The sequence below is a fragment of the Canis lupus genome, chromosome 31, assembly GCF_048164855.1.
Source record: "Canis lupus baileyi chromosome 31, mCanLup2.hap1, whole genome shotgun sequence".
Lineage (NCBI taxonomy): Eukaryota > Metazoa > Chordata > Mammalia > Carnivora > Canidae > Canis > Canis lupus.
This window is the reverse complement of record NC_132868.1, coordinates 9,432,307-9,460,185: the sequence shown is the minus strand read 5'-3', so window position 1 is coordinate 9,460,185 and position 27,879 is coordinate 9,432,307. Positions and strand designations below refer to the sequence as shown.

The 27,879-nt window shown below is 44.0% G+C and overlaps 1 long non-coding RNA gene across 1 annotated transcript; it reads right to left on the bottom strand.

Annotated features, from left to right (window-relative positions):
• Window positions 1–7,938: 7,938 nt before the first annotated feature.
• LOC140622435 (uncharacterized) lies at window positions 7,939–20,687 on the bottom strand. The gene is made up of 3 exons (XR_012022198.1): window positions 20,444–20,687; window positions 11,205–11,356; window positions 7,939–8,202 (listed from the first exon to the last, which is right to left on the bottom strand). It is a non-coding gene; the product is annotated as an uncharacterized lncRNA (long non-coding RNA).
• Between the last annotated feature and the right edge of the window lie 7,192 nt (window positions 20,688–27,879).

Here is a 27,879-nt window from a genome sequence, read left to right as displayed (position 1 = left end):
AAAAGAAATCAGTCCTCTGATGAAAGAAATAGTCTAGTTATGGCTTTCACTGATTCATTCCTTCTTACTTAAAAAAATTATATGTAAATATATTTATTTATTTTAATATTTATTTATATTTAATTTTAATATATATTTCTTTTAATTAGTTTTCTCATCAAAGGACAATTTGATAGTGAAAATATTTATTTTTATACTTATTTATATTTAATTTTAATATATATATTTCTTTTAATTAGTTTTCTCATCAAAGAACAATTTGATAATGAAAATGCAATTAGAATATTTTAGATTAAATGATAGGAGATATTTTTTAAGACGGGAGTAAAAATATGGTTTCGAGGTAAGATCTAAACACGTGGCAGTATTAGATAAGAGATGGGGACCTGCTATGTGATTTGTGGGGCCCCAGCGTATGGAGGTGCAGAGCTCTTGTTCATAATACTAAGAATTGGGCAGATGGCCACCGCAGAGCCTCAACCCAACACCGGACTGCTCGAGCAGGGCTGTACGTGACCATGCGGATCCCACATCATCGAGCCAGCTGTATCTCCACCACCTGCAGATGCCCCGGGAGTTTCTAGACTTCTCCAGAGTGGATGGCATGGTTTTCCTCCAAGCTGCTCTGAGGATGGAACTGCATCTCCTTGCATCCTGCCCACCAGGACTTTCCCGGCTCGGAGTTGTCATGGTCCCCAGAGACAGGGGCACAGAGATGGCACAGCTGGGACCCAGCGCCACCCGCCCGCTGCCCCACCACGCCTGGGTGCCGTCTCCCACCCGCTCGAGGGCTGGCACTGCCACTCGTGCCCATCTGTGAGGTAAGCTTGGGAGTGAAGTGCCTCTAAAGTGCTTTCTTCTTTGGAGTAAAGAGGAAAACAAAACTTGCTCTGATTGTCTTTGAAAGATAGTTTCTTTTTATGTCGAAGTGGGATATTTTGCTGTTGCTGTTTTGACTTCTGAAAACTGCCGTTAGTATGGAAAGGACAGGCAGGGAAGGAGCCGGGAAGCACTCGGAGTTGTCATAATTAGGCACCTGCTGCTGGAATGCATTGTGGTTTCCTGTCACTGTCTTTGCATTAAGTGCAACTTAATGGATAAGGTTTATTCCAGCAACGGGAGCTTTATTCTTATTTCTGTTTCTTTCATTTTGCTCCAAATTGGACTCTTTCTCAAGGCTTCTGTTCTTACCACATCCCCTGGGGGTTCTGAGGCATTGGGTGCATACAGGAGGCAAACACATAAATAAATAAAATTAGTTTCCAGAGTGATTCAGGTTGTTGGGGGAGCAGGCGATACGTTTCTCACTGAGCCGGGGCTCCAAGGTTCCTGCTACAGGTGAAGACAGTGGGGCCATTTGACAGCAAACTCACTTTCTCAAGAGCACACGAGGCCACGGAGGCAGGGAGGGAAAGATAGGACAAATCTACTCACTTCACAAGCAAAAGGACATTTCATCTCAATTTCATTACTTGTCTGGTTCCATGTATATTCCATTTATATTGAAAATGAAGAACATGATCACTTGGATGATCATTTCTGTGCCAACTTTCCCCCCAGATTGTGCACCTAATATCTTCTCAGGCTTACTTATACCTGGAAGTCTAACAGAATAAAAACATTCAGGAGAGAAGATAATAAACACATAAACATATTTCCAAGAAACCAAAGGTGTGGAAGAAAAACCTGGCAAAGTCCTCCGTGTTGCTGAGCAAACATGTCGAATTTATCACGTTTCCTTCCAAGAGATGAAATAAGGATTCTTTCCCGGAGTTCGGCCTTTTGGGTTTTCACATGAAGATTTTCACCTGTTGGTTTTCATCCAAATATGCAATCGGGGACCAATTTAGGCACCCATTGGAAGTGATGGCATTTCTTTTTGAAATATTTGAACCAAATCCGAAGAACGTCCACCACATGATCCCGCGGTACATTGGATGCGACATTTCCCGGTAACTTGTGCACAGGGTTGGGTGTGGCCTGAGTGGGAAGAGGTTAAGGGGATGTGTTGTACTGAGTGCGAATGGGAATCCTGTGTTTCCGAAGACACTTGCTTGGGTTCAGAACCTTTGTAACAAATTTGCCGATTTTTGTTATGATGCTAGTGTAACTTCTTTAGTAAATTCTGTAGTTATTGTCACATCTTTCTTAAATTAAAAACTCATCCTCTGGTCAGTCCTGGTGGCTTAGTGGTTTAGCGCTGCCTTCAGCCCGGGGTGTGATCCTGGAGACCTGGGATCGAGTCCCACGTAGGGCTCCTTGCATGGAGCCTGCTTCTCCTCTGCTGTGTCTCTGCCTCTCTCTCTCTCTCTGTGTCTCTCATGAATAAATAAATAAATCTTAAGAAAAAAAAAACTCATCCTCTGATCAAAATGTGTGCAAGTCACCATCATAGACACCTGAGACAGGAGGGGAGGGAATATTGAAGCAGCTGCCAGAGGGCCAAGGGCCTTCCTGAGCCCCTCCCACTTGTCCCTCGTGTGGTGGTGACCCATCCTGGAGTGGCCCCTCCCCTGTCTTTCCCTTCGCTCTTCACTACACCTATTAGGACCACACATTTGTTTGCTGATAAACCTGTCTTTTCTCATGCCAGGAGCCTACTTAAAATGCTGTCAGCTTGTTCCTGGCATCTTATTACAGAAAGTCCAACTCCCCAGGCTTGTCTGGAGGGTCCCTCAAGTTCTCCTCCACTCATGCCACCCTTGCTGCTCGTTATTGTCCTGGTTAATCTGGGTGCCTCGGAAACATAATCACACAGCTCATAGTAAAAGGGCAGCCCAAGGGTCAGGGTGGGAGGGCAGGCGATGCACAGTGAGGCCAAGATTCGAGCGGAGCCACCGAGGGCCAAGAAGCCCCTAGGAGCAGCCGAGGCCGCGGTTACATTCTCCCCTGGAGCCAGCTCTGCCCACACCCTGACCTCAGCACCTGAAGACTCATATGGGACTTCTGGCTTCCATAACGGTGAGATAACTGGGAGATGTGAGCAGCTGTAGGAAACAAATGCATGACTCAAAGGGAGGAATTCTTAACTCAAAGATGAGCATCCTCGCTGATGGCACAGCTGCTCGGGAGCCGCTGCTGTCCTCTGGAGGCTCGCAGATAGTTCTGCTGCAGAGCTGGGTCCGCCCTCCACACCTCCAGGCTGCCTGTGTCTCATCTCTTAGAATATTTGCTCCTGCAAAACCATCTTATTCATCTTTCTGGTCACGCTCAAATTTGCTTGTCTCTTCCTTCAATAAGACTTCTGTACATTAACCAACATCTACTCCTGCTTCTAACCTAGCAGTTGGATAAAGCCTCTCTTTGCTCTACTTTCAATGACATAGTACTTGTATCTGCAACACGCAATATGAGTCCTGCACGTTGCAGTTCTCCACAGCAGCTTTGCCCTCCCCAGCCGGCCTACCAGCTCCTGTGAGGCAAGATCCTGGTGATAAAAAGAGCAATATCAGTAGCTTGGGAGGCAAGATTTCTCCCCATCCATGCACCCTCCCCTGCGGAGCATCACACTACTGCTCTGCACCAGGTTCCTTCAGTAGCACATCTTGCATGATCTTGCTGGTCAGACACTTTGTAGAAGGTTCCCTGACTTGGGTTTACCTGGTATCTTCTCATGGCTAGACTGAAGCTCTGCATTTTTGGCAAGAATAGCACAGAAGCAATGAGTCTCTTGACCCTTTTCACCTTCAAGGAGACTCAGGTGTGTGTGCAGTAGGGAAAGATGTTCTTCCCAAGAGAGGAAGCCTGTGCCTGTCCTATTCTACGGCACATGGGAAGGAAGAGAGGAACGTGATCTGGAATGTGGAGGTGGCTGCAGCCCCAAAGACCTTGTCCAATCACACGGCTCAGGGAATTCTTCATTGGGGGCAGGAATCTTATATCTTTTCAAGAGTGGTATCTAAAATATCCTTGTTTTTATAGAAATTGCTATATTCTAGTTTCTCTTAAGCCACCTGATCTTGTTTTTTCTGGAGTCCTTTCTGATTGAAGCCTCTTGGTTTTTTTTTTTTTTTTTTTTTTTCCCCATCAGATCTCAAGCTTTTCTCAGCTTTACTTTCAACTCCTAATTCCCATTACCTTTCCCAGTGGTCAGGGAAACAAGAAAGACATTAGCTCCTTTATTTGATTAGAAGATGCAGCCTTGACCTGTTTTGGTCCTATAAGCATGCAGACTCCACACACAGAGCAATCAACGTTGTCATTGACATCATACTTGCTTTCTCCATCTCACTGGATTCACAGTTCATTGCAGAGCATGAGGCATTCATCTCTTCCTTGACACTCAATGTCCTTACCCAACTATAGTTAGGCATGAAAAATGCATCAAGGATCTTCTTTTTATTAAATTTCTTTTTATTGGAGTTCAATTTGCCAACATATAGCATAACACCCAGTGCTCATCCCATCAAGTGCCCCTCTCAGTGCCTGACACCCAGTCACCCCCATCCCCCGCCCACCTCCCTTTCTACCACCCCTAGTTCGTTTCCCAGAGTTAGGAGTCTTTCATGTCCTGTCTCCCTTTCTGATATTTCCCACTCATTTTCTCTCCTTTCCCCTTCATTCCCTTTCACTATTATTTATATTCCCCAAATGAATGAGAACATATAATGTTTGTCCTTCTCCGATTGACTTATTTCACTCAGCATAATACCCTCCAGTTACATCCACGTTGAAGCAAATGGTGGGTATTTGTCATTTCTAACGGCTAATATTCCATTGTATACATAGACCACATCTTCTTTATCCATTCATCTTTTGATGGACACCGAGGTTCCTTCCACAGTTTGGCTATTGTGGACATTGCTGCTATAAGCATCGGGGTTCAGGTGTCCCGGCGTTTCACTGCATCTGTATCTTTGGGGTAAATCCCCAGCAGTGCAATTGCTGGGTCATAGGGCAGGTCTGTTTTTAACTCTTTGAGGAACCTCCACACAGTTTTCCAGAGTGGCTGCACCAGTTCACATTCCCACCAACAGTGCAAGAGGGTTCCCCTTTCTCCGCATCCTCTCCAACATTTGTTGTTTCCTGCCTTGTTAATTTTCCCCATTCTCACTGGTGTAAGGTGGTATCTCATTGTGGTTTTGATTAGTATTTCCCTGATGGCAAGTGATGCAGAGCATTTTCTCATGTGCATGTTGGCCATGTCCATGTCTTCCTCTGTGAGATTTCTGTTCATGTCTTTTGCCCATTTCATGATTGGATTGTTTGTTTCTTTGGTGTTGAGTTTAATAAGTTCTTTACAGATCTTGGAAACTAGCCCTTTATCTGATAGGTCATTTGCAAATATCTTCTCCCATTCTGTAGGTTGTCTTTTAGTTTTGTTGACTGTTTCTTTTGCTGTGCAAAAGCTTCTTATCTTGATGAAGTCCCAATAATTCATTTTCGCTTTTGTTTCTCTTGCCTTCATGAATGTATCTTGCAAGAAGTTACTGTGGCCAAGTTCAAAAAGGGTGTTGCCTGTGTTCTCCTCTAGGATTTTGATGGAAGTTTGTCTCACATTTAGATCGTTCATCCATTTTGAGCTTATCTTTGTGTATGGTGAAAGAGAGTGGTCTAGTTTCATTCTTCTGCATGTGGATGCCCAATTTTCCCAGAATCATTTGTTGAAGAGACTGTCTTTTTACCAGTGGATAGTCTTTCCTGCTTTGTCAAATATTAGTTGACCATAAAGTTGAGGGTCCACTTCTGGGTTCTCTATTCTGTTCCATTGATCTATGTGTCTGTTTTTGTGCCAGTACCACACTGTCTTGATGACCACAGCTTTGTAGTACAACCTGAAATCTGGCATTGTGATGCCCTCAGCTATGGTTTTCTTTTTTAATATTCCCCTGGCTATTCAGGGTCTTTTCTGATTCCACACAAATCTTAAGATTATTTGTTCCAACTCTCTGAAGAAAATCTATGGTATTTGGATACGGATTGCATTAAATGTGTAGATTGCCCTGGGTAGCATTGACATTTTCACAATATTAATTCTTCCAATCCATGAGCATGGAATATTTTTCCATCTCTTTGTGTCTTCCTCAATTTCTTTCAGAAGTGTTCTGTAGTTTTTGGGTATAGATCCATCAAGGATCTTCTGAACCGAAACACCAATCAAAAGTTTTACCTTCATACTGTGAAGGACTTTTTCCATCATGCTGCTCATGATGAACTTTATGAATAAACAGTCACCAATTAGGAAAATGATGGTGTCGAGAAGAGAATGGGCAGCCTTATCAGTCACCAAAAGTCAAGTATCAGTGAAAGCCTTCTCTCTAGGGGAACCTGGGTGGCTCAGTGGTTAAGCAAATAAATGCCTTTGGCTCAGGTCATGGTCCCCGGGGTCCTGGGATTGAATCCCTCATTGGGCTCCCCGCAGGGAGCCTGCTTCTCCCTCTGCCTGTGTCTCTGTCTCTCTCTGTGTCTCTCATAAATAAATAATAAAATCTTAAAAAAAAACAAACAAAAATGCTGAAGTGGGTCCTATGAACATGTGTTGCAATAAACACACTCTATTGAAAACAATTCACCGGCTAAGACCTGTGTCACATTTCTGCCCTCCAGAATTTCAAAATGATAAAAATGTATTGTCTTAAGTCACTAGTTTTGTGGCTAAACAGCTCAGTGGCCCACCAGAAAGCACCATGTGTGTGAGAACCATACACAGTAAAGAGAAACAAAGGAAAGGACTTCTAATTTCATGTGCAATTTTACAATGTGAGATGGTTCTAAAAGTTCCAATTCATGGGCATTATCCTAGCTCTTTGCTAAACACAGAATAGACACTGCTGAAAATCAAGACTTCGGGTAAATGGTGCTGCCACAGCTAACTGACCATCCACTAAGAAACAGCATCCTCTTGGGCCAGGAATTAATAGCTTGTCTGCTTCCTTGTCTTCTTTTATTATTTCCCTATTTAACTGTTACTTTTTTTTCAATAAACATGCTGTTTTAGAATCACAACATAACAATTGTTAGAGCCCTGTCTTGTATTTTGCAGCCGTAACTGGAAATCTGAAAACCATTTTTCTTTCTCTTTTTCAGTGACAGGTTTCTAAATTGGTAAATTGCTACAATTTTTCAGACCCAGCGGGACTTCCAGGCCTTCTTAAGTGTCTGCCATGAGCTTCTGATTTCCTGCGTAACCTTCCCACCAGCCTGCACATTTCTATTCCCTTTGCCTGTTGTCTAGCGCAGAGCAAGGTGACTTATTCCGCAGAGACCTGTATTTTTCTGGCCACAGAAAGCAATTATTCTCAGAGATAACCCAGGAAAGCTTTGGAAGGTTCCATAAGGAGGTACATCAGGATAGATTTTGATCCTGTAGGACCAGACTGCACAGTGTGTTGCTCATCCCCTGCCTGCACTCTTGGGATCTGTCCTTGTTTGGGGGTCCCTTCTTTCTGACATCCAACTCCCTCTTGCTGCTCCTAGTCTTCACCTTGTGTCTCTGGAGGAGGCCTGCCACCTTTCACCTTGAACCCCAACCGCACACTCTAAGTATGTATGGCATTTGAAAACAGTTGGCTTTCAATCCTAATAAATCCCCTTTGTCCTATATAAGGATGACCAGTGTACCCAAGACCACAACAGCCTTGGGAGACTATGGCATTGCTATGCCTACATTAACTTGGATTTCCCTAGCTTCTCTGCACTTGATAATGAAGAGTCTTGGTTTCACGCAGTGTCCTCTCCAAGTGTTTTGGAGCATCCCCTTGGTGCATCTCATGCTTCATGATCATGTTTGCTGTTGCGGACACTCATTTCTACCAGGTACTGGCTGTGGTCTATCCCCACTCAAACACTGCAGTCCTCGAACTAGTACAGGATTCAGAGCTAACTCGTGTTTGCCATACCTAAGAAGGGATCATCTATGTCAGAGCCACTTCAGCCTATGCCAGATTCCTCAAGAAATGAACCACACTTTATAAATAACAACTCTTAGCAGCATGCTAGTATTCTCAAAGGAGATTGGGAAATGAATTTGTCTAAATCCGAGGAGCACTGAAAGGAAGAAACAAGCTTAGAATTTTTAGCTTAAAGAAGTGAGGAGTGCCTCTGGACACAATCGTAAAATGGGCATAGAGATCTTGGGGCTGTTGACAGGCCGCATCATTCATGTTGATCCATTAGAGGTGTTGGAGTGCACCTGTCAGCCCGAGTCCTCACTCAGTGCAGCATGTATTCAGTGTAACTTGGGTTCTGGACTTTTGAAAACTGCTGTTATAAAGAAAAAAAAATTGTTTTGGAGACCAGATGACTGAGATTGACCCAAAGAAAGAATGAAGATATTTCATGCAATTATAAAACTATAAATTTCACAAAGTAAAAATTTGATGCTCTATGGCTTTAAATGTTTTAAAAACATTGAAAGAGCTTTGCAGTTATCTTTAAATATCAGTGGTTGAGGGAGGGTTTTTTTTTTTTTTTCGGCAAACGTGTGTGAAGGTGTAAATTCAGATCTTAAGTTCACTTTAAAAAATTAAATTGATAGAGTCCTAATAAAGCAGGAGGTAAGCAGTCACCCAGTTTCATAGTCTTCACTGAACACATCACCATTGTGACTGATGGAGTAATACGTTAAATATCTCTGATAGTTCCATTGAGGATTCTATCAAATACAGGGGAAAAAAACACATTTTAAACATAATCACGTGTGCAGAAAATAGGGATGACCCTGCACCATCAAGATGGCATATTGACAGCACACTATGCTTTTGAATTATGAGGTACATCTGCAGGACACCAGATGGTGCCCATCGCTATAAACCTATCCATCTTGTTTATTTCAGAGATTGAACAACATAAAGAAAAAGAATTTGTGTGTCATGAGAGCTACCTCTGGTTGCCAGGATTCCAAACCAAGACTTGTAAGGGCATGGGCCCATCAGACAGAAGTGGTCCATACTGGCCCGACAGCCTGCTTGCGCCCTGAGTTAGTTGTCTTGTCTACACTGCCCGGTGTGATTCATGTAATTCTTGTGAGCCCTCAGCTATGAGAGATCAGGTGCTAAGAAATCCACACCTGCATCTTCCAATGTTCCATTTTTTAAGACCTCAAGGATCGCTGATATCAATTATTGTTCAACGAGGATTGTATTTTTCTGAGATGGAAGCAGTGCCTGGTTTTGCTGACATAGCCACCCATCATTCCCGAGACAGACACTAAAATTACACTTGACACCAGAGGTTGAGTGCTACAATCTACCCGCCTAATTCTGTCATCACCCGTAACTTTATTTCCTGCTCCTTCCTTGGGAGTGTAGGTATGTCACATGCTATTCAGTCTTTGAGAAAGTTTCCCCCAATGAAAGGAGAGAGGAACTACCTATATTTAGATGAATTTACTTAGGAAAAAAAGGCAATTATTGTTTCAGAACATATTTGTAAGATGGCTGCTCAGAACAGCATTTCCTTAGATAGATTGTCATTTGTTGGTAAGTTTTCAGCTTGCAGAGCTCCCTGGACATTATGATGGGGTGCAATGAAGACTGAGGGGTGCCCTTGGACTGGATCCTGGATCCCTGACTTCAGGGATCCAGTTCCTGGGTTCCTGTTTGCTCCCACTTGGCCTCTGTAAGCCTGAAACCGTTTATCTATATTGGAGTTCCTTTTTCTCCAGAAACATTTTTATTTTCTTTAGAAAGTCAGAGTCCAATATAGCAGCTAAAAATCTCCTTCCAGGCCACCCCCTTTCTAGGTGATTCTCTGGAAGTCAAGGCAATTAATCTCCTCTGTGAACTTGAACCCTGACTTTTTCTGCTGTGGATCATCTCTTCACTGCTGAGGTGACATAACGCATCCTGTGGTGTTTGGTCAGACTTGGGCTCCTCACAGTCCGGTGTTTTCAGTTTATTATTTTTTTCCTCCTCAGACTTAGCCACGGCCACGCAGAGGCCATGTTCATTTTTCTGCACTTGTTTGGTGGGCCACAGTCAGCCTCAGAATGAACTGACTTCAGTCCTAGGACTCGCCAGGTGTGCTAGAGGAACATTCCCTATCTGGGAGAGTGGATTTCTCCTGAGGAACCAAATCCATGGGGGGTAGTTGAGAAAGCAGAAACCATGGGAGCTATTTCAAACAAAGGGGACACGAATGACTGTTCACACAGATGTTGAACATCTGAACAGGTAAAAAGGGGTAACCCAGGTATTAGTAAATCTCAGAAGCACCTAACATCTCTAGAGTTTGGGTTACCCATTTATTAGTAAGTGGAGGAAGCTGCTAACACCTCCATAGTTTGGAGAAAAAGAAGGGAAAAGTGGGATTATCAGCTTTGAAGGTCAGAAGAGGGACCCCCACAAAGCTGGTGCTCACACCTCAGAACTAAAGGACAGCTTTGCTTAGATCTGAGAATGAGTCACCCTGTAGTAGACCCTGAAACACCAGGAGTATGGGATGCAGCTGGTCCCGGAAGTTAGTGCCCCAGGGAGAGCCTTGAGCCATAGCTGCCCTATGCTGGGAGTGAGTGGGGAGCTTGAACCAGGAAGGACAGGTCTTTCCCCTCCTCTTGCCTTCCAGTCCCTGTCCAGTGTCTCTACCCATCGTGCATAAGAGGAAATAGGTGAGAAGGTATGAGAAGTGGTTTCCGAGTTGCAGTCTCAGGACTTCATGGCCTCAGAGCAGAGACACAATAGTAACTAATCTCTTGGGCTACTTGGCATCCATGTCCACCCTTCTGGCTATGTTTCCCATCCTAGAGTCTGCCATCTTCTGGTTTAGAAAATGCAGCTATGCCCCATAAAAATGAAGATGGTCTCACCTACGAAGAGGGAGACGCAACACCTCAAAAGTCACTAAACCTACATTGCGATCTTGTTGGTTTCTCTGCTAGTTCAGTCACAACCCATATGAGCATTCTGCAGACTTAGAATCATTTACTCTAGCAAATGAAGAGCCTTGGGACACAAAGATGGCCACAGTCCCAACTCTGATTCAGTGGAACCATTGTTGTGTGGCCTGGGGAAATCACTCCTCTCTTGGGAACTATGACAGTTTTATGTGTCAGGTTGACTGGGCCATGGGGCCCTCAGATTTTGAGCCAAGCCTTATTCTGGGTGTGTCTGTGAGGGTGTTTCTGGGTGAGTTTAATATTTGAATTGGTAGACTGAGTAGTGCAACTTGCCCTCTCTAACTTAGATGGATCTCTTCCAATGAATTGAATGACCTGAATAGAACAAAAAAGACAGACAGTCCTGTGAGTAAGGGGGAAGTCTATGTACCTTAAACTGAGACATTGGTCTTTTTCCAGCTGACTCAAGGTCTCCAGTCTATAAGCTTTCAGGCTGAAATTACAGCATCAGCTCCTCTGGGGCCCCAGCTTGTCAACTGCAGATCTTGGGACTTCTGAGTCCAGGATTATGTGTGCCAAATCCTTATAATAAATAAATTAAATGAATAAATAAATAAACAAATTAAAAAACTATTGATTTGTTTCTCTGAAGAATCCCAATATAAGAACCCAGGATTGGAATTAGGGGAGGAAAGTGAAGCATTTGCCTCAAGCACAAAATTTTAGGGGCACCAAATATGTATAAATAATATTTTAATGCAATGTCTTAAAAATCAAAATCAATGCAAAAAATCCAGGATGAACAAAATTAGCAAACTTCTTTTTTTTTTGAAGATTTTATTTATTTATTCATGATAGTCACACACACAGAGAGAGAGAGAGAGAGAGAGAGGCAGAGACACAGGCAGAGGGAGAAGCAGGCTCCATGCAGGGAGCCCGACGTGGGATTCGATCCTGGGTCTCCAGGATTGCGCCCTGGGCCAAAGGCAGGCCCCAAACCGCTGCGCCACCCAGGGATCCCCAAAATTCTAAATAAAGGCAAGATCTGATGTTAGCAAAGGATTATTAGAGCCTGAAGCAAAAGAAAATGTGTGGGCCCTTATGTACATGATTTTATGTATTTTGTTTTGGAGGTTAGTTTTTTCTGTATTAAAATATTTTTAAAATTATCAAAAAATTGAAAGTAGCTGTGTTGAAATGTCTAGCACAAAATTTAAATGTTTTATTTATTATCAAAAGCAGAATTCACTATAACATTACTTTTCAGGCTTTAATAGAAAAAACTCATCAGTGATATTCCCAATGTCATCTTTTTCACTTACCTCATTTCAACTGAGAGAATTGTCATGTTTAACACTTTTGCTTCACCAAATGACAGTCTTAAATAAAGCTGAATTAACTTCAGATTACTAATCCTTTCCTTATTTAAATTTCCGGTATTTTGTTCAACACAGATTTTTTTAATTTTTAATTTTTTAAAACTATTACATGAAAACATAATTTATCTTGATGACCGAGTTTTTGGTGCCCTTTAAATTTTACATTTGAGGCAAACCTGTCTTACTTGTTTCACTATGAACCTGGCCCTACCCCAATAGAGAGCCCAGGAGGAAAACATTGCACAAGCATGTTGCAGTGTGTAATAGTGAGATGGGATTGTCGGAGAGCAGCTCAGTTTTCACCCCTTCGGTTTCCAGATCTGTTCATACTGCCCATGAAGAAATAGCATATGTCCATTGGATTAAAAAATATATATATATTGCTTCCTCTAAGACAGCTCCCCAGATTTTTAGGTTATTATTTCTTAACTGGAACCACAATTAAAGATATAGATAGGTTCACTATTCTATCTGCTTATCTGCTTTTCAATGATAGGTTATATATTAAGACCAGAAAATTCCACGGACACAAGTCCATTACTGTGTGTCTTTTGCTGTGACTTTTGTTGTTCTATTAGGAGCAGTGATGGTGAGGTACCACAGCGGTGAATTGGGCATCCACAGATATTGGTGCTGGCAGTAGCATTTCAGGTCAGAAAGTCAAATCCATATCCAAAGTTCTTGTCTATTCTGGAAGGACAAATTATCATGCCTTCCATGATGGAAAGCATCTCATCCAACTAATTTGGCACAAGGCACTTGGATGTTCTCCTCAAGGAATGATAGTTGCTGTGTCAGGGCACAGTGCTGTCAGCAGGGTAGGAACTCAAGAGAAACAAGAGCCAGGGTAGCTTTGGTGAGAGGATTCTATGTTGTTGACCCCATATGTTGCTTCATAGCAAATTTCATGATATTTTGTTTCACACCAGTGTGGCTGGGGAAAGAGGACACCTGTCAGAGCAGGTCATCTTGTCTACCTGGTTTTGCCAGCCTCCTCTGCAAGGATGCCCTCTGATAGGCACTCACATTGTTTGCAAACATCCTCACAGCCTGTGCTTATTCTGCAAAATCCTTCCATATACCTACTCTGTAGGCTTTCAACCCTGTGCATTCCAAGTCTCTGACCATCAGCCAATCCATTGGCCAAAGTGTGTAAACCAGTGGAGAGTGCTTTCTCTGCTGCGTTTCAGTCTAGAAAAAAAATGGGCCATATTTATTTTGCTTAAAGTTCTGGGCATGGAGAGAATTTATCTTCAACTCTTGTCACTGATGGATATTCCTATGTGATGCCACAATGTTATAGCCATTGACCATGGATTGAGGCCACTATATCACAAAATATTTATGATAACAAAGAAGGAAAATAATAAAGTATGTTATTTATACAATTACATCGTGGTTCCATTATTTGATCCACTATTTGATTCCATTATTTGATCAAGCCCTGGTCTCTTACCTGCCTTTTCCACCAGATGATGGATTTTCTGCATTCACTCTCAATCTGACAGCTTGGCAACCAAGAGGATCCCATACCAAGTGGGGAAATATGTCTTAAAAGCAGAACGTTTTTGAATTTTTGTTTCAGAAACCTAAAATCTGCACTGTGACTCATCTGTTTGGATGGGATGTATCATAGTCTCCATGCAGCATCCCTACTGGTCATCGGTGCTTTAAGCAATTACTGGCTCATCAGACTCCTGTGGGAGAGCATTTAGCCATGAGGGGACAAAAATCATGTGTCACAGAGTAACTGAAGCTTTCCTCTTTTTTAGTCAAACACACTTGACACATTTTTAACTGTCCTGCATTGATTTCTCTACAATATTAATAATTTAAAATACCAGTTACCTAGTTATTTAGCATTTAATAAGCTCATTAGATTGTGCATTTGTTTGCAGTATGCAGTGATTCCATATAGACTCAGATGCAAATTATATTTTCCTCACATGCTGAAATGAACATACAACGTAACATAAATGAGTAATGAAATTATATGTTAAACATACATAATTAATGCACAAAAGGCTTGCAAAACAAAATTTATAAACAAAGCAATATTAAAGCAAGGGTTTCTTAATGAATAAAAAGTTTGCTTGAGTAAAGTTTGGGGTGAAAGGGGTAGGATGGAGTATCTAGTCACATGCTGCTTGAGGGGAGGCTAAATGGACAGGAACAGGCAACCCGTGTCTGAACCGGAAATGGTAGGCAGTCTCCCTTCCTTATATATGAGCCCCCAGAAGTGAATAGATAGGAGCACAGACAAAGCAATGCTTAAAAAAGGAAAATAAAGAAAAATGTGTGTGCATGAGTTGGCTAGGGAAGTGCTAACAAAGTACCACAAACTTATTGACTGAATCATCACAAGTTTATTGTCCCTCAGTTCTGGGGCCCCAAAGTCCCAAATCAAGGCAGAGCTGGTTCCTTCTGAGGCTATGAGCGAGACCCTGAGCCAGGCCCCTCTCCACTTTCCTGGAGGCTTGCCTGAAGGCTTTGATGTCCCTCGGTTGGGGCAGAGGGACTCCAATCTTTCCATGGTGTCTCCCTGTGTGGAGTGTGTGTGTCTGGGTCCCAATCTCCCCTTCTCACATCAGTCCTACTGGATCGGGGCCACCACAATGACCTCATCTCCACATGATCACCTGCAAAGGCTCTTTCCGGATAAGCCAAGCTCCCAGGTACTAGAGATGAGGACTTCAACATCTTTTGGAAAACACACTTCAACCCATGACAGTGAATTTCATACTCTTCGCTTGAGACGGTGCTGTGCCCGAGAGCATGGCATGCTTGGAACAGTGTCTTTAATGTGATGCTCTGCTCAAGTCTCAGTCAGAGCCCATCATCTCTCTGCCTTTAACATTTCATGTCGGCATCTGTCTTGAAGTATTTGGGACTCTCTGCTTCCCTTCTTTCCCTGTGCCACAGAAATTGGCATCATGTCGAGTGAGTTTCCCAATAAATGCCTTGCTCGGGATGCTAACAGTGCTTCTGTGTTTTCACTTCTCATTCCTCTCAATTCAGCCTCCCCAGCAGAACCTAAAAACATTTGCTTCGCTTCTGTCACTTTAACTTGCAAAGTGTCAACAAAATGGGACATGCACCTCGTGATTGCTTCATTGTTGTTTAATAGGCTTGCTATTCTAGAAAAGTTTCAGATTTCCAGAAGAATGTTGTGAGCACAGTTCAGAGAGTTCTTATGACTCCACACCCAATTTCCCCTCTTGCTCACATTGTGCATTAGTGCAGGACATTAGTCACGGTCAATAAACCACTACTGATACGGGATTATTAACCCAAATCTTCACCTTAGTCATGTATCTTGATGTCTGTTTTCTCTCCCAAGGTCCCCTCCAGGATGTCACATCACATTCAGTTGTCCAGTGCCTTCAAGGTCTTTCTGGCTATGACAGTTTCTCAGACTTTCCTTGTTTTTTTGTGACCTTGACAATTTTGGAGAGAATGGGTTAGGTAGTTTGTAGACTCCTCCAAAAGAGACTCATTAGATGCCCTTGTATGGTTGGCCTGTAGTCATGGCTTTTAGCAGGAAGACCACAAGGGTGAAAGGTGGTTCTTGTCACATCTTATCAAGGTTACATGCTACCCGCACAACTTATCAGTGGTGATGTTGCCCTTGACTACCTGGCTGAGGGAACGTTGGTCAGATTTCCTCACTGTGCATATAATTTTTCCTGTCTACACTGTACTCTATAGAAAGAAGTCATTCTAGATAGCCTGTCCTGAGGTGGGGACACCTAGGTCCACCTGTGAGGGAGGAGTATCTATATACATGAGTTAAAACTATTTTGCTCAGATTTATCTCTTTTCTTCCCCTTATATATTTATTCAATTCTTTCTTTATATCACTGTGGACTCATGAATATTGATTCCATAAACCAATACCAGGTACTTACTGTGTTACTCAAGCTGTTCTTGCATTGGGCCCTGGGAGTTCTTTCAGTTGGAACCTGTATTTGACAAGTTCCCATGAATGTGTGTGTGTGTGTGTGTATGTGTGTGTGAGAGAGGGAGAGACAGAGACAGACAGAGCGAGGACCTTACTGTAGGACAGTGTAAGATGCTCTAGCTTCATCTTGCATTTTTCTGCTCAGTCCTGGAATCAGCCATGTATCTTGGAGCCCTTGTTACTTTATTGGAGGGTAGTGTTGGAAACCATGGTCTGGGTGATTGGTGTGTCCTTGGCTCCCAGTATTTTTGTTTCTAGGCCCAGTCTGCCGACAGATCAAGGAAATATACATATATGTGTGTGCCCTAATATGTACATGTGCATATCTATAAATATTTCTACACATAGCCATACCTCTATATTAAGCTAGGTTTGAGATTATGTTCATGTCTCCAGCTGCCATCCTTTAACACATGGATCATTCCACCCCTTGCTTGTCACAAGCCACCTACTCCAACAGAGAGAAACCAAACATATATCACATGCTTCAAGTGCTTCCATAAATCTTAACTCCCTACGTGTCAATGGAGAAGCAAAAGACCACTTGTGTATTTACATAAAAAGACTAACACTAGCAGGATATCTGGGGGCACTGCTGGGCTAGAGAAAAAATGAGGTCAGTGACCTATAGTCTGAGAGTAGCTGGGCTGTTCAGCAGCCCCTATCATGGTGCCTCGGTTGGCACCTGGGCTACAGAATCAAGGTGGCCTACAGCCTTCAGGGAGTTCCTATGAAACAGCTCCTTGTTATCACTTCTGGGAGTCAGAAATCTCTGAGAGTGTGGAGAGAGGAAAGTAACCTTTTTCGAAATATGGGAAATGGGTATATGGTAGGCTCTCTACTCAGTACATTGTGAATATATCCAGACCCTTGAAAGCTTGCTAGTCTACCTCAAAGCTGTGCTTCTAATGCCTTAAATGTGGCAAGAAGGTGTGCTTAGCTTCACATGTGAGTGTAAACATGACAGAGTAGTCTTATTTTCTAAATCTTCAGACTTTGAAATGTTTGGATTTCACCTATTCCCTCTAATTCTGCTTAAAACTAGATGGTTCTTTTCTGAGATCGAATCTTTCCTCTAGGACTTTATCAAGTAGAATAATAACAATGAACTTACCCTAACAGTTTCACCAACCAATGTCTGCCCAAAGCCACTAGTTCACTTCATCAGGTTATTACCTGCCTTCAAGTTATTGAAGATGATGGTCTGACAAAATGTTCCGTTACCACATAACATGCATAACCACCTTCCAGCGTCTTAATTTAGTAATCTCATCTCCTGCCTGCAGCTTTACAGCCAAGGCCATGTAGTTTTCTTGTTTTTTAGGGAAACACCGCAACTCCCCAACCTAATGTTCTCAGAACTCGATTCTTGGGCCGGCCAATGATAGAAATGAGGCTGGACCCAAAAGTCAAAGACACAGGCAAGGCTTTACTGGGGCCACAGCTCGAGCTGAGGGGAGACACAGCACCAAGAGAACAGTGAGGTTGGCCTCTCTGAGCAAAGGCGAAGCTCTGCTTACACAGAGGACGCTCCTGCTCAGATTCCCGGTTCTGGTCCAACTTGCTAATGAGGGAACGGGAAAAATGCACTTGGTCTTGATTGGTTGGAAGGACCTCATCCTAGTTGGTTGATTCTGGCAGGCAACTCAGGCCTCTCCTTGGTGCTTTTTGGAACCGAGGTCCCCTGTTTTAATTACTTACTTACTTAATTAATAATTTAAATTAAATTTGCCAACATACAGTGGTCCTCTTTTTTTATTTTTAAGATTTTTATTTATTTATTCATGAGACACACACACACACACACACACACACACACAGAGGCAGAGACACAGGCAGAGGAAGAAGCAGGCTCCATGCAGGGAGCCCGACATGGGACTCGATCTGGGGTCTCCAGGATCAAGCCCTGGGCGGAAGGCCGCGTTAAACCGCTGAGCCCCCGGGCAGCCCAGTGATGCTCTGTTTTAAGCCCGATTTGCATATGGGGCCACATCCTGCTGCATCTGTTTCTGTTCTGCAAGAGAAGCAGTTGAACCATAGCAGCCGATAGAAAGTGGCCCTGGGAGGATCCCTGGGTGGCTCAGCAGTTTAGTGCCACCTTCAGCTCAGGGCATGATCCTGGAGTCCCAGGATCAAGTCCCGCGTCAGGCTCCTGCCACGGAGCCTGCTTCTCCCTCTGCCTGTGTCTCTGTCTCTTATGAATAAATAAATAAAATCTTAAAAATAAAAAAGTGGCCCTGGTACCCAGTGTTTTTTACTGGGGCCCGTTTCCATGGTTGCCGACTGCCTCTTGGGGTTCCAGTTTCTGTGTTAGTAAAGCTTTGCTGTGATGATTGTGCACGAACTTTCCCCGAGTCTCAGTAAAACACAGGTTTCTCATTCACGGCTCCGTGAGTTGCCGGGGCAGTTTTTCTCAGGCTGCAGATCAGATTCAGGTTGGCTCCAATTTCTACCATTTGGTTACAAGTATTAGCAATTTTCTGATGCCTGGTATATTTCAGGTCTTTAAGGACACCTTACCGTGGGTTTACAAAATAATTCCTGTTTCATGTGGCAGAAGGCAATATTACAGTTTCCTAATGGACTCTGAACTGAGATTGCACGTGACACTTGATATCTCAAGTGTGGGACTGGAATCAAAGCCAGCACGGGAAGTTCCTCTGGTTTGAAGGTGGTGACTTTCACTGAAGTCATGTCCTCAGCCTTCCAAGGGCTCTGGTGTGTCATTTCCCCGCAGGATCATGACATTACAAAGACATGACCTTGAGCTGTTGGCAGACGGAGAAGAAGCAGTGAGAACCGGTTTTTAGGTGAGTTGGCCATGGTCACGAAGCTTGCAGGCAGGACAGTGAGAACTTGCACCAGCCAAAGGCCTGACCCTGCATCTTTGCTCTCTCCACCCCCACCCTTCTTTCCCCTGGAGGGCAGCTCGTCACCAAGGTGGTAGTGGAAGGACAGGCAGCGGTCGGAGATGCATCACCTGACATTCACAACACAGAAGAGTGGCATTCCCTAAGCACCTGGGTCTGAATAGAGTCCCTTGTAGCCAAGAGAAGACGATAATGTGATTGTGCTGGGCTGTTGTCGTGCTCTCCACTCGGCAGTCTGCCTCTGCAATCCTGTGGTTGAAATATTTATGGATAAGGGGAGGTGTCATCTACCCACACCAGCTCATGTTGATGGGGTTATCAGAGAAACTCAAAGGAGCAAAGTATTTCCCACAAGTACTTCGCGTGATAGCCTTAGGTTTCCAAGTTAAATTATTTCAGCAAAGTTTATGCATGGATTCCAGGAATTATTTATAAGGTGTTTTCTATGGCAGGAAGTAGTGAACATCCTAATATAGGTCTGATCATAGTTTAATTCAAATTACTCACAAAAGATGAATCTAAGGGAAAAGTTGTTGCCAAAATACCTTACTTGCTTCATAGTCTGGGATCTGGGACATAAGCCAATCTATTGGGAATGTAATATTTGTAACCCTTGAAGCAGTTGAAGCCAAAATGTTGAACTCAGCATTTTTTGAGATCTAACTGGATTGACTTATTAAGATCTATATTGCTTGTTTAAAACTTTTATAAGGGTTCATCATATAAGTAGACCACATTTTAAATCCATTTATTTAGTTTATTGTTTATTTTAGTTAATTAATTAGTCAATTAATTAATGTTAGAAACTCTGCAAAATATTGTGGGTTTTGTGAACATACCTCATTCAATACTTTCTCATTATTTTTGACTAAAAGAATGACAATGAATGTTTTTCCCATATTTTGAAATACAGTGAGATTAGGAAGACTCTAAGGGGCCTGAACTTGAGAGACGACCTGCCTTTGGGACTGAGGGAGGCCACAAGCAGTGTCCACTGCTGGATATACTGGGGGAAGCCATATCCGGCCACATGAATGGGCCCCCTTGATGCAATGAATGCTTATTGAGTGAATGAATGAATGAATGAATGAATGAATGAATGAATGAACAGCATGGAGTAACTATGGGAGATAGCCCAGGTGGATGTGCTGGGGCTCCAAGATCAGCAACTTTGCTTTTCTCACAGGTCAAGCCAGTTATATGTGAGCAGAGGAGAGGCTGGCTGTGAGCTAGAAGTCTCAGCACAGGACTTTTATCCTGGGGGAAATTTCACAAAAGAAAGCTTAGACCCAGTGACAGGTCCCTGACTCAATGTTCACACCAACAGGCAATTCCTGGGCACCAGCAGGGTGGTGTGGGGCAGGCTGTTCGCGGCTGTAAATCAGAGGATTCTCCAACCCACTTCTTGGGTTGAACATGCTACCATGGCTGGAAGAATGCACAGAAACATTTTACTCACCAGGTGACTGTTTTCTTACAAGAGGATGTGACTCAGGAAGAGACAGATGAAAGAGATGCACAGGGCAAGGTCTGGGGAAAGGACACAGAGCTTCCATGCCCTTGCCAGGGGCTGTTCTCCCTAAATCTGCAATGTTCACCAACCCAGAAGCTCCCAAACTCCTTCTTTGGGGTTTTTATACAGGCATGATTGACAAAATCCTTGGCCTTTGGTGACTGATTCAACCTCTAGCCCCTCACCCCTCCCAGAAGATCATGGGGGTTGGGTTAGAAGGTTCCAACCTTCCAATCACATGACTAGTTGTCCTGGTAACCAGCCCCCTCACCCTTAGGTGGGGGTCCAAAATTAATCTCTTTTTTTTTCCTTTTTAAAGATTTTATTTATTTATTCATGAGACACACACAGAGAGAGAGAGAGAGGCAGAGACACAGGCAGAGGGAGAAGCAGGCTCCATGCAGGGAGCCCCACGTGGGACTCGATCCAGAGTCTCCAGGATCGCGATCTGGGCTAAAGGCGATGCTAAACCACTGAGCCACCCAGGCAGCCCAAAAGTCCTCTTTAACATAATAAAAGGCACCTTTATTGCTCTCCTCACTTAAGGGATTGAAGAAGTTTTATGAGCTCTGTGCCAGGTGATGAAGGTCAAATAAATATTTCTTACTATAAATCTCAAGATCACACTCAGGGCTTGGGTTATAGAGATTAGGGTGCATGATGTCAGATGGACCTAGGGAAGAGAGCTTTTGCTTCAAGGGGCTCTTTTAGGAAGGGGCGGAATCTGTGGTGATTGGGAGACCATTCTAACCCTGAGATCTGCGAGTCTCAGAAGCCAGGCAGGAAGGAGTTGTCTTTACAGAGAGGAGAGGACAGGGCTACAGAGAACGAGGTGAGGGAGTGGGTGGCCTGTTGGACAACTGATCAAGGAAGGCCCTTTCTTGCAGGTCACAATTCTTAGGAAGGGTTGGTTGTCTGCTGGCTCAGTCATGGCAGGTCCAAGGTCAGAGGCCTACAGGAAGGAGACATGTGCACAAATCAAGTATTTTGTTCAGATTGGTCAATGGGCACAGGAGTCCAGGGAGTCATTTAGGAGGAGGCAATGGGACCTGGGGAGACACTGAGTCTTACCTAAGCCATCTGGAGCAGACTGGGCCTGTGCTGAAGCTGGTTCCTGATTGCTGGCCCGCAGGACTTCCTGCCTCCCTACTGGAGGCTGCCTAATTTTGTACACGAGGCTGGGGTGCTCCAGTTCTAGGGTGCAGAGGATCAACATGCAGGCCAAGAACAGGTAGGCCTGGTGCGAGAGAATGAGGCTGAGGGGCCCAAAGCCCCTACAACACTGGGCCCGTCCTAGAGCTTTCTGTAGACGAGAGTTTCCTTTATTATCGCACAACAAACTATTAACTCAGAAAGCAAAAACCCTGTTGTGATGAAGAACCTCTTAGGACCCATATGTAACTCTTCCCTGCATTTTCTGAAAGCAGGGGCTATTCTACATGGATGGAGTGTAAGGTATATGGTGGTTGCCGGCCAACCAGCACGCCTGCCCCAACTCCCTCTAATGGCACCGCAACACATTTCAACTGGTACATAAAAATCTCCTGATGATGTGTGCCTATTATAAAATAGTTTTAAAATAATTTACAAAATTATTTAACATGTAATGAACTATTAGAGGATTTTCTTGCAGAACAATACTGATGCAATTATGTCTGATACACTCTTCAGCTACAAATCACATCTTTGCTCTACTCTGAAGAAACAGCACTGTGTGCCATGCAAATAAATCATGAACTCGTGTGTAAATACTCTACAGTGGAAGTGGAAAAGCAACTAATACCAGGTCCTCCTGCTGACTGAAGAGCTTCCCTGAGTGGGGCTTGGGGCAGAAGATGGAGGTGGAGGCTCTGAGGTCACAGGTGTCTGGTGCTGGGTCACCAGGAGCAGAAGGGGACATGTGTGAGGGCTGCTCATGTGCAAATCCAAACTTTGCAGACTGTGGTAGTGTAGACAGAGGACAAGGGGGACGGAAATGGGTCACTCCATTGTGAAGATGTGTGGTTCCCAGTAACACCAGGCTGTGCTTGGCGCCGCCGTGTTTCTGGATGTGACCGTTCCACTCAGATTGCCAGTAACCACCTTGCCTGCAGAGACTCAGTCCTCAAGGAGGTGAACTCAATTTTCTAACTGATTTTTCTAGATACTGCTTACTTTTCACAATTTGCTTCAGAGCTTATCCATCTTTTGTGGGTTAGTTTTTTTTCTCTTTCCTGGAAGCATTTATAAGTTTCTTTCTACTCTTGTGTTTTCCACCCTGATATTCTTCAGTTTCATAATGGTGACCAGATACAGATTTTAAAAAAATCCACCTGCTGAGCACTGATGGAGAACTTTCGATGTGTGCTCCAGCTCCTGGGTGATGCTTGTCCTTCTGACGTCAGGGGTTTTCTAAACCCTGTCACCTGCAGGGCTGCACACTCCCCATTCTGCACAGCAACTCCTCCCGGGGATGCTGAAGTGTCTCAGTTCCTCTTTAATCATTTTTAGGATCGGTTTCCCATTTTCTCTTTTTCTATCTCAGCATTCAGGGTTGGGACTTCACGACTGCCTTTTAATTCTGTAATGAGTTTTTTCTACTTTCCAGTATTTGTCCTGTTGAAATTTTATTTTTTATACTTCTAATTGGCTTCTTAAAAATCTCTCTCTGCCTGTTTTTTAAAAAGATTTTATCTATTTCACAGAGAGAGAAAGAGAGAGAGAGAGAGCACAGCAGGGGGAGCAGTAGGCAGAGGGAGAAGCAGACTCCCTCTGAGCAGGGAGCCTGATGCAGGGCTCCAGCCCAGGACCCTGGGATCATGACCTGAGCTGAACAAAGGCAGATGCTTCACTGACTGAGCCACCCAGACACCCCTCTCTTTGCTTGTTTTACATCCGCCGTTTCTTTTAATTTATTTTTTTAGGATTTTTAAAATTTATTTATTTATGAGACAGAGAGAGAGAGAGGCAGAAACACAGGCAGAGGGAGAAGCAGGTTCCATGCAGGAAGGATCACACCCAGGATCACGCCCTGAGTCAAAGGCAGATGCCTATCTGCTGAGCCACCCAGGCATCCCAGTATATCAGCCTTTTCTAAAAAATAATTCCTATGATGGCTTTTTCGATGTCATTCCTCATTTGGAGAACCGTTCTGTCTCTGGAATGGCTACTTCCTTTAGAAAGTGGAGCTCAAACTTCCATTGCATTGCTTCTCCTCATGTGCTCGTCTCAAGTAATCAGATGTGTGTTGTGCATGGTGTATGTGGTACGTGGTATGTGGTGTGTGCTGTGTGTGGTGCATGTGGTCGTGTGTGTGATGTGTGTGTTATGGTTGGTACATGGTGTGTGTAGTGTGTAATGTGTGTGATGTGTGTGGTGAGTGTGATGTCTGTGTGTGCAGTGTATATGTATGGTGTGTGTGTGATGTGTGTGGTTTGCATGGTGTACAGTCTGTGTGGTGTGGTGTGTGATATGTGCAGTGTGTTCTGGGGGTGGCATGCATGGTGTATGATGTACATGTGTGTGCATGTGTGTGCTGTGTGTGTAATGCATGTGGCATGTGGTATATGGTGTATGGTGTTTGTGGGGTGTGAACGGTGTGTGTGTTGTGTGTAAGTCCTCTCTCTGTGCTGCACACAGAGGCCGCCACTGCATTGGTGCCCTCGGGGCATCTGGATCAGACCTCAGCCGTGTGGGCAACGGCCCGGCCTGCAGGCTTCCCAGGCGAGTAAGCCTCAGTTTCCCCCCAGGGCCGGCTCCCCATGCTGCCCCGCGAGAATGCTCTCCTGTCTGATTCTTGGCCAACTCTTGGCTGGTCTTGGTCCATTTCTGTGCCTTGTCCTGTGTGAGGATGTACTTTGGCTCTAATTCTAAGTGGAGCAGGAGAGAGCGGAGGGTGGAAGTCCCCTGAGCAGCTGAGGTGTCTTCTGCCCAGATGCCTCCTTCTTGCGGTGCTTGCAGGACGTGCTTTGGGCCAGGAAGCCCAGCCAACCCTTCAGAGGTCGCTGTCCCCATGCCGATCGGAGACAGCTAGCTGGCATTTGCCAGGGGACCAACTTAGAAACGGAGCCCAACAGGGACAGCCCTGCAGGGTCCTGCCAAGTGCAGGACTTCAATCATAATCAGATTGTTAATGTGGCTGTTCACTGAATCGTTGATAAAAGCAAGGCTGACTCTGTCTGGGAGACTCGGCCCTCCGGGTTGTGCCAGGAAAGCTTGCCGTCGCCATGAGAAGACCGCTTATCTTGCAGAATGGATGCCTGTTGGAACACTGAAAGGACTTGAAGGTATTTATGGAAACATGCATTCACCTGAGACGTGAAAATGAGCATGGAATAGATGTATTTTCCACTTAGTTTATAAATAGAGTATGGTCCTGTGGAGATTTCCCTCTGCTGGTACAGCACTTGTCTGTCACTCAGATGCTAACTGGCTGGCCTGTCAGGATCAGTGGCCTGAGAGGTACGTGACCCCTGGCTTTTCCTTATGTGCCTGTCTTATGTCATCAGGTACAGAGTTGAAATAAAAACAAATGCCCTGGCTTTTTGGTGACCTCAGGCTTTGTCCTGGGCCACCTCCCTCTTGTTTTTACTACTTAGGAAACATAGAATTTTAAATACACTTGATCCTTGAATAATGAGGCAGTTGGGATGCTAACTCCCATGCCGTAGAAAATTCATATATATCTTTTGACTCCCCCAAATCCTCACTACTAACTGCTACTAGTGGCCTACCATTGACTGGAAGCCTGACCAATAACATACACAGTCAAATAACACATATTTTGTATGTGGTGTGTATTATGCACTGAGTTCTTACAATAAAGTAAGCTAAGAAAGAGGATGTTATCAAGAAAATCATAAGGAAGAGAAAATACTTTCACAGTCCTATCCTGTGGTTATTGAAAAAAAAAAAAAATCCAAGTCCAAGTGGACCCATGCTGCTGACACCATGTTGTTCTAGAGTCAGCTGTATTTTAAGCTTAATCTTCAGAAAGCCTGTGTTGTTCACTGCATGTCGTTTGGCAAACCCTGTAGACAGTCAAAATTCACACTGGTTTCCACTTCACCTCACTTTTTTAGAAAGAACGGTGATGACAATATTTGAGATAAGAACCTTTTTATTTTTTTTAAAGATTTATTTATGAGAGAGAGAGAGAAAAAAAGAGAGAGAGAATGAGGAAAGGGGCAGAAGAAGAGGAGATAAAGTCTCAAGCAGACTCCCTACAGAGCACAGAGCCTGACACGGGGCTGGATCCCACCACCATGAGATCACGACCTGAGCCAAAATCAAGAGTGGGTCACTCAAATGGCTGAGCCACCCAGGCACCCCTGAGATAAGAGCTATTTTAAAGTAAATGTTCACTGGTCATTTTAGATGATGCTGAGGTGTGTACTATGTAAACAAGTCCTAGAGGTGACAACAGACTCTGGCCTAAAATAAAACAAAACTGTATTCATGTGCCATGGACGTTGTTGGCAGAGGCTCTGAGGCGAGGAATCCATGCATCTCACCATCAGGGCCCAGGGGTGGATCTGGATGTGGGGACCAGGGAGGAGGGATGCTTTTCTGGGAGTTGACCCACAGGTCAGCAGACCTTGAGACCCCAGTGTTCTTTTTCAGACATTGTTATGTGATTATTTTTCAAGACACGCATATGAGTTGATGTTATTAGAGTCGAGAGGGCATGTGGCACCCTGTCTCACCTTCAGTGTTAAACCTGAAGTGTTGTTTCCTTCCTCATTTTTATCCTTGGCCCTGTTTCTACCTTTGGGATCTTCACTCTCCTAACAATTAAAGCCTGGCTGTGCTTATAAAAATCCATGCCTTACTTGGCTGATTATTGCAGTTCAAATATTTACAGATCATTTCATGCACCAGTAGCATCTTTGGTTATTGCTCTTTCTGTTTTTGTTTGATTGGCTGATTAGTGAGATTGGCTTGATTTTGTTATTCTTGGGCATTATACAGAATACCTCTGGTTTCTCCAAGACTGATATCATCACAATGGTGAAAGAGAAGCTTTCTATGATCTCCCCCATAAAGAACCCTGATCTTGACAATCACAGTAGATGGGAATGATTCTGTGGAATTCCAGCAGAGATGTTTCATCCCTACATTGAGGAAAACACACAAACACAAAACAAAGCAAAATAAAATGCAAAGATAAACCCCAAGAATGGACACATTGAAGAGGATAAGGACACTTTCACTTTATCCCTATCAGCCCTCCCTCAAGGCAGCACAGCTCAAGGCCAACAAACTTTCTCAGCCCATGATTTCTCCTTATGGTGGAAAATGAGTGCATGAGTAAGCACCTGTGTTGGACTGTGCCCATCCAGATTACTGAGCTGTGCTGTGCCACTGGGTCACGGGGAGCAAGGTGGAGAACAGCAGCTCAGGCTCAGAGGGCATCAAAGGGATGTGGAGCCTACTAATTGCTTTGCAGGTTCCATCAGGAAGCCTGCACGTGAGCTGCTGGGGTAGTTCAAATGCAGGTCCCCCAAACTGCTCTGCATGCCACACATACCTCCATCCCATGTATGCATCCCTGGTGATGGAAATAGCGAGCTTTGCAGGATAGCAGTCCAACTGTATGGGACTGGGAGAAAACACATAAAATTAACCATTTAACACCATCTTAGAGAAAACAAACAGGAGACTGACAACACCCAGCCTGCTCTGTAGAATTGAGAGAAAGCATACAATCTTAAGAAATCTCCCCAAGAGGCACCTGGGTGTTTCAGTCAGTTAAGCATCTGCCTTTGGCTCCAGTCATGATCCCAGGGTCTTGGGGCTGAGCCTCGCATAGTGACCCCCACTCAGTGGGAAGCCTTTTTCTCTCTCTCCTCCTATTCATGCTCTCTATTTCTCTCTCTCTTGCTTGCTCACTCTCTCAAATAAAGAAAGAAAATTGGGCAGCCTGGGTGGCTCAGCAGTTTACTGCCACCTTCAGCTCAGGTCGTGATCCTGGGGTCCCGGGATCGAGTCCCGTGTCAGGCTCCCTGCATGGAACCTGCTTCTCCCTCTGCCTGTGTCTCTGCCTCTCTCTCTCTGTCTCTCATGAATAAATAAGTAAAATCTTAAAAAAAAAAAAAGAAAGAAAATCTTTTTTTTAAAAAAGAAATTTCCTCAAGAGGGAAAAAAGAAATGTACAGCAGATATACCACCCCCCCCACACACACAAATGAGAAAGCCCTAGAATCACTAACAGAACTGACAGAAATTATCTCTTTCCTGAGCCAGTCAGTAAGACAGGAAGATATGGCTATTTCTTTAGATGTGAAGACAGCAACTCAAGACTTTCAAGAACATGAAGAATCAAGGAAACATGATGCCACAAAAGGGACATGATAACTTTCCTGTAACAGACCCCAAGGAAGCAGAGACTTCCTTGATGCCAA